The following is a 10,243-nucleotide window of genomic DNA, read 5'->3' as shown; positions in this document are numbered from 1 at the left end:
AAAATTTTGTGAAACATAATCTACTTCCTTTTTTTGTGGCAGTGTAAACAAATGTGAATTTATTCTCTCCAGTCTCCCGAAAAATGAAGCACAAAATGTGGGGTGGACAGGGCCTTTGTCCCCATAAGTCTCCACGCTGAGCCTCCCTTTGCTCTTTCCAGATCTAGGGGTAGTCATCAGACCATGGGATTTTTTAACTGGCAGTTCTTTTTCTTTGTTTTCTGCTTTCAGCATCACTTGGTGTGCTCTCTGTGCTTCTGTCTTCACATAACGTTTTTTCTCTCCTTAAATGGACATTGCTTATATTAGACTAAAATTTTCCCTAATGGACTCATTTTAACTTAAGTACAAATTACAAAGTAAGGTCACATTCACAAGTGCTGTGGGTTATGACTTCAACATATATTTTTGGGTGACACAATTCAACCCATATAACAGATGTGTAGGTCTGATATGCTGGTGGGGAAGGATATAATGGTACCTATTTCTACTAGCTAATTGGGAGAGTGGGAACCAGGTGCCTGAGCAGGTGAGAGAGGGAAGCAGAAAGGACTGGTTAGTGTAAGATCTGTTGTATCCCCCTGATTCACTCAAAGCAACAGCAACCAAAGGAACAAACAAACACCAACAACCAGAAAAAAACACACAGTCTGAGGACTGGAGAAGGGCTTTAGGCTATGCTTTCAGGCAACTCTGCAAGGCAGAGGCTACAGACAAGTACTGCTCCAGGGGACCAAGTATTAAAAGTGTGCCAGCAGGGAGACAGAGGAAGATTTTCTTTGCCTTTTCAAGGAACACAATGCAGCTTTGGCACATGGAGGGTCCCATTGGCCACCTGAAGGAATGGCAGCTCAAGATCAAGGGTGCTTGGAGATAGCAGAGATGTTAATAGGACCAATGGCAATGACAGAATGAGGCCCTCTCAAGATGGTTCACATAAGATCAAGGGAAAAGGACAAGTACCAAAGACCCCCAAAATCATCATAATCTACTTTTGTGAATAGACACACACACACACACACACACACACACACACACACACACACAGAAGTGGTCTCTTGGGTAGGCATGAAAGGTCAATATCATTAAACATTGTATCAGAAAAAGAAGAACACTTGTTGGAACCTAGAGTTCAAGGTTGTACATTGTGTTAGTTTTTGTCTGTAAACAAAATACTTAATGGAAAAAAACATAGAGGAAGTAGAGTTTAATTTTGGTTCATGGTTTGGGAGTTCTCACTCCATGGTTGGTCAACTCCATAGCTCTGAATCCAAGATGAGAAAGAACATCATGGTGGCAACTTGTAGTCGAGGAAAGCTGCCAGTGGAGGAAAACTAACACATGACATAGTTCTTCCAGCCACATTCTGCCAGCCTACATTAACACCCAATTAGTCCATTCAAAAGAATGAATCCACTGATGAAATCACAGCTCTCATAATATAATCATCTCACCACTGAACATTCTTGCATTGCCTCACACATGCGTTTTGGGTGACAAATCATATACAAACCATAACATTTCACCCTAGACCCCCAAAACTTATTTGCATCTCACAATACAAAATGAATTTAGTCATGTTCCAAGAGACTCCGTAGTTTTAACAGTCCCAGCATTGCCAAAAGTCCAAGTTCAAAATTTCATCTGAGATTCAAAGCAAATTCTTGATTGTGAACCCCTGTAAAATAAAAAACAAGGCACATATATACAATGCACAATCACACAGAGTAAAATTTTCAGTCCAAAATGTAGAAACACAGGCATAGAAAGAAGGGGTGGAACCAAAGAAATAACAAAATTCAGCAGGACAAACAAGTTCCAGAGTCCCACATCCAGCATTGGGGTCACATGGCAGCATGTTCTCTCCAAATTCCTACTTACATGGGCTACTTACAGCCCATGTGGCCTCTCTCTCGACTTATTTCTGCTTGATGTCTACAGCTTTCCACAGTGGATATTCCATGTTACTGGAACCTCCACTGCCGCTGTACCTTCCTTCCTATATCCTCATGCATCATGTCTCTGGGGATGCCTTCAGGGATTCTGAATCTACTACATTTTGCCTGGCCTCCCAGGCCTTCCTTTGAAATATTGGTGGAAGCCTCCATGACCCTCTATCTCTAGCCTATTGCATTTCTAAAGAACCAGCACCACATGGACAACACCAAGACCTGCTGCCATTTTGAACATTTGCCAGGCCTCCAGGGACCATGTCTGCAGAGTGCCTGGCTAGCTGGTGAAACAACTTCCCAGGGTCCCATATTCAAGCAGTGTGCCCCATGGTCATGCTCCAGTGACTTGCTTCCTCCAGTTATACCCTACCTGCCTACACTACAACCCAGTTAATTCATTCAAATAGATTAATCCACTGATGAGGTTACCGATCACATATTCTAATTATTTCACCTTTGAACATTCTTGTAATATCTCACACAGGAACTTTGGGGAACATCTCATATCTGAACCATAGCATCCACTGTTGGTTAATTAATTCAATCAATGGATTAATCCACTGATAAGGTCAAAACTGTAATCGTTACTTAAAAGTTCCACCACTGAACCTTGATGCAATGGGAACCATGTTTCAACACCTGAGTTCCTTTGGGGACATTCTTTATCCCAACTATAGCATGTGTGTTGAGGCTGAACTGCCCATACATCCTCAAGGGGAAATGTCACCTGAACAATGAAAAGAGCAGCTGGGAGCTCTGGGGGAAGGGCTGACTTTGAGATAAAAATGTGGCAGCGACTTAAGGTAGAGAAATGGGATCAGGGGAGGGAAAAGGGGTGAGTAATAGGGTTATAGGGGTGTCAAATTAAACAAATGGTGTTATATTCATGTATCAATATACCACAATGAAATTCATCATTCCACATAATTAATATGCACTGCTAAAACATAAGAAAGATAAATCCCCAAAAGGTACTCACCTTTAAAAATGTCAATAAAGTAATAAGCCCGAATTACTGATGTCACTTTTCATGAACATTGATGCATTCAAGTTTTCAACTCTATTTCTTTTCATTTAGCCTCTTAGCCTCTAATTTTCACTTATATAATTTAACTTGGAAGTTTGGCTTTGTTCAAATTTCAGTGACTGCAAAGCCACATAAAGCATGATACAATAATATACTCTGAAAACCTCAAAATAAATAAATAAAAAATTAATAATAAAGACACATAGGGGTCAGCAGACTATATGAAGGGATGGAAAGAATGTTTTTGGATATCATCACGTGAATGGGATAACTAAGAAAAAACTGGTCCAGGACTGAAAACTTCATCCATGCCATAGTCAACTAAGAGTTTGAACAAGAATGACTGCTCTCCTTTAAGATGTGGAAAAATGTGAGAAGAAACTACAGTCAGAGCATCTGCAGTATTTCACAGGCTAAACACACAGCCTCCTTTGTGAAATGGAAAGACACTGAACTTCATATTTTTCTCTCTACAAAACAGTAGCAGTATCTTCTTTACTTCCCTGAAATTGTCATATGGGTACAATGAAAATATAAAAGGAACTTTAACAAACCAAACAAAATACCAAACAGAGGAGAGTCATCTTAAAACCTAGGCATTTTACCAGCCTCTACCTTCTTTGTCCTGCACTGGGGAAATAAACTCTAACATCTCTGGCTATTAGTAATTAGAGACAAAAACAAAGTTGAATCAGAGATATAATTTTCCAAAGGGTTACAAAAAATTCTTTAGAGTCAGGACGGAACAGAAAACAATGTAGAAAAGAAAATAAATGAGGAGTGTGGGAAAGTTAAGAGAGAATGATATCAATATTTGTGTAGAATACGTAGAAGAGATTAGGAGGTGCCTAGAAGGTCGAGATATTAGGAAATTTAGGAATGGTCACAGAGGAAAAGCAGAGGCCAGGCAAGGACAAGGTGCTGAGAAACAAATACAGGGACGTGTGGATATGGGAGTCCAGGTGAATGAGGATGATGATGAGGAGATTCCCCAGGATGGTGGTAAGACACATGGCCAGGAACAGGACACAGAACAGGTTCTGGTGCTCTGACTGGATGGACAGGCCCAGGAGGAGCAATTCTGAGATGAGAGTTTGATTTCTTTCCATTATTATATGTCTCTAATATATTTTAAAAAAATAATAATTTTATTTATGATCAAAATAAAAATACACATTTTTCTGTCATACATAATCTGATACTCATTCTATAAAAAATAGATCTCACCATTATTACAATCATTATCTAGAAACTCCAAAGGTCTTTATTCTTGATAATCAATAGTGACTTTTTGTTGTCTTCTTTTCAATATATTTCCTTACCTTAATACTTATCTATTTGCTTCTGACACACAAAATATATTGGTCTTTTTCTTACTTGCTTGACTGATCATCCTAGGCACATGTAATCTTGTATGTTGATGTTCCTTAGGTATTTTTCTAAACCCTGTTTTCTTATAAGTCTCTATATAACCTCAATAGAAACACTTCTACTCCAAAGGCTTAGATTAACATTTAAAACTCTGTTTGAGGCATCTCTCTCTCACCTACAGAACTCTGCATCCCATTGCTTACTGATCATCTTCCCATGCATGTATCACTAGCATCTTAAGCTCAATAAGTCCCAAATAAATATCATGTTTTATGTTGCCTTTATACTGTCCTTCTCTTCTTCTGCTCTCTTATACTTATTAAAAGCAATACAGGATGCAATCAGAAACCTGAGAATTTTGTTTCATTCATTCTTTCATCTTACCATAAATTCCAACCTAGCAAGTCTGATACTTTCTAGAGTTCCTTCTTCTGCTAAGATAGGTGGGCTCTCAGGGAGAAAAGAATCTTAGTAGGTGATTACCCAAATCTATGACCTGTATTATGGATTGGAGTTGAAGAGTCCCCTGAAAATCTCACATGGCAATGCAGGTATATTCAGAGATGGAATGATTACATTATGAGAGCTCTAACCTGATTGGGGGGTTAATCCATTTGATGGATTAATAATTCATATGAGTTCCTAGATGGTAAGTGTAAGCAGGTAGGCTGGTCACTGGGGTGAATGCTTGGAGATTATGTTTTGTCTCTGGCTCCTTGTTCTCTCTGCTTCCTGGTGGTTATAAGATGAGCAGCATTCCTCCACAACATTCTTCCACCATGGATGTTCTGCTTCACCTTAGGCACAGAGAGACTGAGCTTGCCAACCACAGACTGAAATCTTGTAAACCATAAGTCAAAATACACTTTTCATCATCTAAGTTGTTTTGTCAGATTTTGGCCATAGAGACAAAAATCTGACTAATAAAACCAATCAGCTTGGTCTCTTTAGTTAGATGAACAAAGCCTTCAGCATATCTTTACCAGATTAATTAGTTCAAAAATTTAACTAATTTAATATCACCAGATACAAAGTCCTACACAATATGCCCTCAATTGATTTATGGCTGGACTGCTTAACCAAAAAGAAACATTCTGAAATTCAAATATCAAATGATTGATATGGGATTTGATTTTCACAGAGTTTTTCTGGAATCTATTTTCTTCCCAGGAAAGTCATATATAGTGAGAGAGCTCAACCCTGGGAACATCACTTATCTTCTCTTCTCTGAGAGGTGAGAGGTATCTGCATGCTACTTTGGAGATATGTATGCCTTGACTTTGTAGTTCTTTAATAAATCTTTGCATATGCCTTGCTTTTGACATGTCTTGAAATTCTTCTCAGTGGTATAAGTCAAGGACCCACTGGGTCAAGTTGAGATCTGCTTGAAGGGACCTCCTGAGACCCCTATGTGGTGACATTGCTACTTCATGAACTTTTTATCCCAAGACCACCATCCTAGACCACAATGACATCTTCTCTTACCTGGACTATTGAAGCATCTCTGAAGTCATGTCCCTGTTTCTATGCATCCATACCCTTCTTCTTCAACACACTTCATTCACGCCGTGGCATTTGAAGTTGGAAAGATGATCAACTCTTGTCTGGTGAGTGCCTTACTGAATTATCACTGGTATTAAGACAAAGACAAAGTCAATTTCAAAGGAAAAGTTGAACTTCATTATTTGTCCTGCATCTACCCCACTCTTTCCTCTGTCCCCACAGTGACTCTTGCATCCCACTCTACAGACATGCTGGACTTAAGGTGGTAAATTATTGTCTCTAGCATTTTATACTCAGTATTCCCCCAGCCTATCACTTTCTCCAGTCTGCTTCCTCTGCTTGGCCTATCCTGACTTATCCTTCAGAAATGTTATATGACACTTACTAAGACAAACCTTCCTCATGTCCCCAGATCAGATGAGTCCTGTTGCAGGCTCTATAGCATCCTGCACTTATGTCATACCACTCAATGTCTTGATCCCTGGTGAATAGCTGACTTTCCACCAGATTGTGAACTCCATGCAGAAAACTCTGTGTCTGTCACACGCCTGCAACAGGACAGCACCTGGCATGGTGCCTGATACGACCAAGGCGTCATCAGTGTTTGTTGGCTGTACTTCAGGCTAAGATAGATTTCTTCAACTTTAAAGGCAACAAACTCCCATAAAGTGAGAAATACTCTTCTAATACGTCTTCCCAGAATTAGAATTCACTAGACTTAGCCATTCAGCACTAAATTTTGTCATTCTATTACCAAGTTCACAAATGTAATTTTTACTTATGAATAATATTAAAGTACATTGAATGTACTATATTTTTCAGTAATACCAGTGACTCAAAACAAACATCCTTATACTTTGATTCACATGATCCCATTGATATTGATGTGGGAAAAATAAATGTGATGAACATTTTTAAGCTATGAAGAAAAAAAGATTCATATTTCTTCAAGCCTTTGTTCAGTTGTTCCTCATATGTCCACAGAATAAGCGATGTTAAATTGTATGTGTGAAATTGGCTCAACCCTGATACCAAGTTTTTCTCAAATACCAGCTCTAAATGTTGCTACAAAGGTATTTCATGAAGTATTAGAATTTAAATCATTAGACTTTGAATAAAATAAGTTACCCTCTGTTTTAGTCAGCTTTTTCTCTGCTTTGACTTAAGAACCTGAGCAGCAAAACTGTAGAAGAGGAAATGTTTATTTAGGATCTCATGGTTCAGAGGTTTCAGTACATAGGAGACCAGTTCCATTCATCAGGGCTTGAGGTGAGGCTGAACATCATGGAGGAAAGCAACTCTCATGGTGATCAGAAAGCAGAGAGAGAGGTCTCCACTTGCCAGATACAAGTATCTACCCCAAAGCCACACCCAGTTTTATCTCCTCCAGCCACACCCTACCACTTCATTTACCACTCAGTTAATCCCTATAAGGGGATTAATTAACTCATTGGGTTAAGTTTCTCTTAACTCAATCATTACTTCTCTGAACCTTCTTGCATTGTCTTACGCTTGACCTTTTGGGAGACACCTCACATCCAAACCATAACACCCTCCATAATGTGCTGAGCCTTGTACAGTCATTTGAAGGACTTAAAAGTCTTGAGTCTCTGTAAATAATGAATTCTACCTCTAGAATGCTCTGGACTCAAGACTAACATTCCCCTCTTTCCAGTAGGTGAGCTTGCCCTGCAGATGTCAGACTTATCAGTCCCCACTACCATGTGCAATATGTCATTAAAATAAATCCCTCACCCAAACACACACACTTCTGTTTTCTTCTATACAACCCTGATTAATAAACTCTAGTTTTTCTCCAAACTGCTAAATAGGACGGGGAAGAGCATTAAGAGATGTAGGAAGCTCATACCCAAACCCAGATTGCTGGAAACTTCACCCTGATGACAGTGTTTAATAGAGTTACACCAACGTTTTTTACATATGGACAAAATATATTGACATTAAAGTAGGAAGAAACATGTAAGGAAAATTGTGCAACTGGTTTTTCAGAATTTTGCATTACCTTGAATTACCAAGGTAATGCAAAATCAGAGACATCACCTGCTGATGTTGTCATTAATGACCCAGTTGTCAAATCCATAGTTCTAAACCTGTTTAGCATACAAGAATCACCTAGAGCAATGACTTTAAAATCTGGTATACATGCAACTTAACAGGGAATTCTATTAAAACACTGATTCTGGTTCTGTAGTTCAAATTCTACATTTTAAGTATTTGTCAATACTGTTTTCAATGGATTTTAGTAGCAAATAAATTGCCATAAAAACAAATATTACCAAGCCTCTTCAGATTAATTTAATCACATTCTGAGAAGAGATCTGTGTACAGATTTTGTAAGCTCCAGGGAACTATGTAAAATAAAGATGGTTTAAGAACTACTGCACTGAGCCCTACTTCACAGATTTACAATGTCAATATGATCTTGTAACAATTCCTGGCAAGTAACAACAATGAACAATTTTGTTAATAAAAAAATAGTATAAATGATGACCATTAATTAAATATTTGTACAATGTGACAAAGTCTTGGGAGGCAGACAGATGGAAAAGAGGAAAGTTATTAAAACCTAAAAATTACCTTACAGAACATCAAGTAACCTGGAAAATCAAGATTCTTAGGTTAGAAGGGTAGTAAGACACCAGTTCATTCTCCCTGCTGCCAACTAACCCAAGGTGTTTGAAGGTGACTTCAAGTCTCTGACCCAGAATCCTGTCCCTCTTTATTTATTATAGGCATAGGAATTAAGGCCCACAGTAATCACCAACAATCTGCACCATTCCTTCTCATGTCTTCCCTTTTAGCCATCCATGAGCCCAAGAGTCTCCACATCCCAGAGAATACCAGATTCTGGTGTAACTCATTAAATATGAAGTAATTCCCCAGGACCTCTCTAGGACACACTTTCTCAGGGTCCTGCAGCAGTAACTGATTACAGCCAACTATCACATCTGATTATAACTTAGGGAAGCATAGGGATGAAAAGAAGCTCATGGTGGATGCTTATTCATCACCTATTTAGTGAATTGACAGGAGTTCTTTGTGGCTGGAGTCTATTTTTTGAGGGGTGAAGAAGGATGATTGAAAAAGGTCCCTAAAAGTAATCAGGGGCCAGAATGTGAATGATTTAAAATATCACAGGAATCTGAAGTCTACCCAAGAAGTGGATTCTAACCAAAACACTGCTATAAAAGACAAATTTTGGGTGAAAAGAGGTGGCAGACTTTGACTACAAAACAATTTTCTGTAAACAGCACTAAGAGAGATAAATACACTGCTAACAAGGATCAGACTTCTATGTTCCTACTTCATATCTGCCAATATAAGCAAAGAAGAGGAATAAGAGAAAAGATGAACTCCCCCAGATCATGTTGGCTTTTTTTACTCAGATCAAGGTAGAAAAAGAAGCCTAAATTCTCATCCCATGCAATCACTTTTACCTCCTTTCCACTCTAGGAAAACCCTAATTTCACCTGTCACCAGCAACAGCCCAAGTATTCTTCATATATAGCAGATGACCTTCTAAAGTCAAGTTCTATATCCCTGAAATTGATCACACTTCATCTTTTCTTCTTCCACTACCTGTTCCTTGTATGTGGCAATAATGTGGTGAATGAGGTTTTGTACAAAGTGATAAGATGAAGAGTTTTGTTCCTAGGGAATCTGCATCCTCATTGATCTTATCTTTGTTGCATTGTTGTGGTTTTTATTAGATTTTATTTCTGGACAGAGAAATACTAAGTGGTGTCCATGGTATAATACAGGATTTCAGGCAGTCCTCCCTGCTTCAGTTGCATAGAGCAATCAAACTTTCCCTTGGTATCAACATCAATCACCCCAACTAGAAAGATACATCTGCTCCTTGTATATTGATTTATATAAGAACTAAAACAAGACTGGGTAGTAACCTCAACTTCCATCTTAGTGAAACTTTTCTCACATATCCTGGCAGAAGAATATTTCTGTGAACTATAATTTTTACTTGTATAAAATATGCAACCATTTTTTTTATAATCACATAGTGGTGAAGTCCTGTGCCCATTAATTGTGATTCTCCATTTTCCCCAACTCAGCATCCACCCAACCTTATGTAACTCCAAGGTATTTTTCTCTTTATGGATTTACTATTCCTGGTGTTTCATGTAAACAGAATAATTCAACATATATGGTCATTATGGGTGTCTTCTTTCAATTTGCATCATGTTTTCAAGGCACATGCATGTAGGAATTTATATCAGCATCTCAATTTGTATTACTATATATTGTATTTACTTATATGGCTATGCCATGTTTATTTATTCAATCATCAGTTGATGGGTGTTCCCACTTTGGGATGATTATAGATAGTGCTGATTTGAACATTCAAGTAAAA

Source organism: Sciurus carolinensis, chromosome 3 (assembly GCF_902686445.1).
Source record: "Sciurus carolinensis chromosome 3, mSciCar1.2, whole genome shotgun sequence".
In the NCBI taxonomy this organism is placed as follows: Eukaryota; Metazoa; Chordata; class Mammalia; order Rodentia; family Sciuridae; genus Sciurus; species Sciurus carolinensis.
Note: the sequence above shows the minus strand (reverse complement) of the source record.